This window comes from Schistocerca gregaria, chromosome 2 (assembly GCF_023897955.1).
Source record: "Schistocerca gregaria isolate iqSchGreg1 chromosome 2, iqSchGreg1.2, whole genome shotgun sequence".
In the NCBI taxonomy this organism is placed as follows: domain Eukaryota; kingdom Metazoa; phylum Arthropoda; class Insecta; order Orthoptera; family Acrididae; genus Schistocerca; species Schistocerca gregaria.
In genome coordinates this window covers 28982029-28986068 of record NC_064921.1, presented here as the reverse complement: position 1 = coordinate 28986068, position 4040 = coordinate 28982029, and the positions used below count along the sequence as shown (strand labels likewise).

Sequence of the window (4040 nt, the reverse complement as noted above, 5' to 3'; positions counted from 1 at the left end):
TCGGCGGGCGACGTGGGGGTTGGGGTTGACGGGGGGAGGAAGGGGAAGGAGCAGGGGCAAGGGAGGCATTAGGTCCAAATCGGGTGAGAGGAATTCGGGAGAGGATGTCGGAGTGTAGGGTAGGGCTTGGGGAGGTGATCAAGACAGAGTCCCTACGGGGGGTAAGAAGGGAGATGGGGGCTGCAGGGAAGTATTGGCGGAGGAGCAAGGTCAGGTTGCGGGCCTCCAGGAGAGAGGGATCAGGACGGGAGAGGAGATACTTGTAGGAGGGGGAGTTAGAAGAGGAAGTAGAGGGGGCTGGAGGGGAGACATCCATGGCATCTAGGGGTGGGGGAGGGGGAAGATGCTGGGACTTCTTGGGTGCAGAGGAGGCGGGGGTGCCACTGGGACGCTTAACAGCGGGGACAGGATGGGAGGAGGCGTGGGGCACAGGAGTGACGGGGAGATGACGGGAAGCGGCAGGTCCCGGTGTCGGTGCTGGTGCTGGTGCTGCTGTTGGTGCTGCTGTTGGTGCTGCTGCTGGTTGTGGCGCTGCTGCAGGTGGTGGTGCTGGCGCCGGCGATGGTGCGGCATGGGTCGTAGCCCGACGAGACACAACCCTGGCAGGGGCCGCATGAGTGGTGTGGGGGAGTGGGGGAAAGGGGTCGTGTGTGGAGGCTTGGGGAGAAGGAGCAGGGGATGGGGCGACAAAGGGAGCTGGGGTGGGAAGGGTGAGGAGGGGCGGGATATAGTAGGACGGGGGCGACTGAGCACACCAAGTAAGAGTAGTGGCAGCGAGGGAGGGCGTCGTATAGACGATGGCGGTGGTAGTGGCGGTGGTGGTGGGGGTGGTCATGATGGCAGTAAGGAAAACTGGAAACACAGAAAAGAAGAATGGGGACAGACAAGGGACAAAGTCAGGAACAGATTACAGATGACAGATGAGAGACGTCGAGGAGCGAAAGGATGAAGGCAAAGACGAAGACGAGAATAGCGACGACAACGAAAGCAGGAGAGGAAGACGAAGCACTGGGTCCTGGCGGCGGCGGCGGCGGCGGCGGCGGCGGGGGCCGGAAGCTGCGGCGGCGGCGGCGGCGGCGGCGGCGGCGGGGGCCGGAAGCTGCGGCGGCGGCGGCGGCGGCGGCGGCTGGGTCCGGAAGCTGCGGCTGGGTCCGGCGACGACTGCTACTGCAAAACTGGCGGCACTGGAAACTGCTGCTGCTGCTGCTGCTGCTGCTGGCGGTTCCGGAACTGCGACTGCGACTGCGACTGCGACTGCGACTGCGACTTCTGCGAAGCCCTAGCACTTCGATACGTAGCAGTACTCTGCAAGGTATCGAAGGGCGGAACTCTTCCGAGGTCCGCCGAAGAATGTACACAAACGTCTATCCGTCATATTTATCTGGGCGGATGCCACCATGTTTCCTGTTTACGAACACGGCACACACACTACGTCATAGTCTGTAGTAGTGATGATGTGTCTCATGTTGCCACGTCTAGATGGCACTATGCTACAAATTATAAATCTCACTTTGCGTACGGAAAAATTTGCAACGTAAACTTTTTGTCTGCACATTACGCTTGCGGCCGACTTTATATATATCTTTTCTGTACTATGGGTCACCACGGAGCAAAGATAAGCATTTTTTTTTTGGATGATATGGTGAATGTTCTCGTTTACATTAACAGCTGTGTTACAGCATAAATTCCTCCAATAAAAATGCAATGTTACCTTTGCGCAGTGGCAATATCGTAACCAATGAGGTTTATCCGAGGTGCGATTATTGCTAGTTGAAAACTTATACCAATACCCCGCCTAGTGGACGTGAAATACCGTCCGCTATGGCAATTTTTGCAAACTCCTCCGGGAGTCATATCTAAGGAAAAACGTAGGAAGGGAACCAAGTGAATGCAACCTCGTCTTATGGAAAGTTGTTTGCATCAACGTTGATGTAGTTCAGCTCAATTGGCTTTGAGCATTATGGGACTTAACATCTGAGGTCGTTAGTCCCCTACAACTTCGACTTACTTAAACCTAAGGACATCCATGACAGAGGCAGGATTCGAACCTGCGATCGCGCGGTTCCAGACTGTAGCGCCTAGAACCGCTCGGTCACACTGGGCGACTGATGTAGTCCTGTCAACGAAGACAAAAATAAGGACGAGCTGCGGAAAATTCGTGTAGTCGAGAGATTTTGTACATTGGTAGTGGGCGTCATGAACAACATAATAAAAATCCACACCTGGGGGTTGTGAGAGTTGGGGTGCGGGCGTATATAACGGTCACCATTTCATGTTTTTCTTGAAAAATTCGAAAACCGCGGCTTTTAGCGTAACAGTTACCCAGTGCATAATTAAACAACATTAATTTTTCTATATAAACGTACCTATTCACTTTATTTCTGGAATTAATAGTTCTGCGTTGCAGGGGATGTAAAATCGCAAATTATTAAAAATAGTGTTTTAATGGTATAATATAAATGTTGACGTGGATTAAATATTACACGACTGTACAATATCTCAGTGCAGTAGGGCCGTATTGCGGGATAAATCTTGTTGGGATGTGACAATGGCAGTGGGGGTGGAGGGTAGAAGTGTGATAGAGGGCATGTCGCCAGAATGAAGTCACGTCCTTCTCTCATTCGTGGGTCTGCAGAACGAAGAGCGTGCATGGGACCCACTCTCTCTACACCACTACATCATAGGGCACAACTACACGCTGTTCCACTATCATACCGACCCTTCCGCAGCACGCCTTAATGACTCACTGGTGACGCAGTTCGCAGACACGCATGGAGAGAGTTTCTTTTTGACAAATGCGTTAACTCTAAATAGAATGCATAATTTAGTTACTAATATAACAACACATACGGTAAGAATCTACCTAAATCTCCGCATACAGCCTTGCACTGCTAGTAGGGAAATTCTTTGTCATCCTGCACGACTGTTGTGGTCTCCTTATGCGAAAAGTCATTTCTCACATCATAAGAATAGTTCGCTCTTTAGTTTACACACAGAATAATCGAGTATTGTCTCCCCAGCATTTCCTGTCCAGTTTTCTTATGTGAGTAGGCTAAACAACATCTCTGTGCTCATGTTTAATTAGTGGAGTATCATTCAGTTCATTACGTGAATACTTATTTGCCGTAATTAACGGCGTTTTTATGAAAAAAATATTTTCCTATGAACAATGACTGAGAAGTGTTTCGTCTGTGAGAATGAAGTTGTCAGTGACTTATGCAATACTGATAAGAAAAGGAATTCGTGGATTGGTAAATGCCAATTATTTGAGAAAAGATGGGAACGCTGATAGTTTGAGAAACGAACAACACAGTGAGGTTCATGCATCTTGCAGAAAAGTGAAGTCAGTTAAAACATTTCTAAGAGAGGCTGTTTCAAAGGAACGGCCCTCAACGTCAACTGAAATCAAACGTTTGTGTTCAGCCGACGCGAAATTTGATTTTAAAACTGTTCCCTGTGGAAGCTATTGATGATGATATTTTTCGATAAACGGAAGACATAACCCCAAAAACTCCTTCAATTAAGATAATACAATTACAGTTCGTGCAGAAGAGAGGAAGGATGTAAAGGGATACACCGTCCAAAGATGGGGATCAACACACTGTAGATGCAAGATATCACGAGGATTGCTGTAGTAAGTTTTTTTATAATTTCAACACCTCAATCCAGAAAAAAGTGGACGACCTGAGGATGACGAAATTAATGCATTAGTGTAGGAATTAGTCAATTTCATACAGAAAAATAACTACTGCCAGTTCACCTTAAACGACTGTTGTAGCTAGTTTCAGGAACATTACCCACATGAAGGCAGGCACTGAGAGAAAAGTATGGGGACGGCATCGTTTTCAGCACAATGCACACCAGGAAGAGTGTTGTGTGCTTTCGTAGTTCAGATGAAAAAATTTTGAATGGTGCATGGTATTCTTCGAATTACAAACTCGAAGAAGCCGAAATAATTATAAAAGCAGCTGCCACTACAATCTCAGAAAATATGATTGCATATGATAGTTCTGTTTTTCCAGCTTGTGACAAATTCAGTA

At 48.5% G+C, this 4040-nt stretch overlaps 1 non-coding gene across 1 annotated transcript; it reads left to right on the top strand.

Annotated features, from left to right (window-relative positions):
• The first annotated feature begins 1709 nt into the window (after positions 1-1709).
• Positions 1710-1850, top strand: LOC126337494 (U4 spliceosomal RNA). The gene has a single exon (XR_007565071.1). It is a non-coding gene; the product is annotated as a U4 spliceosomal RNA (small nuclear RNA).
• The last annotated feature ends 2190 nt before the right edge of the window (positions 1851-4040 follow it).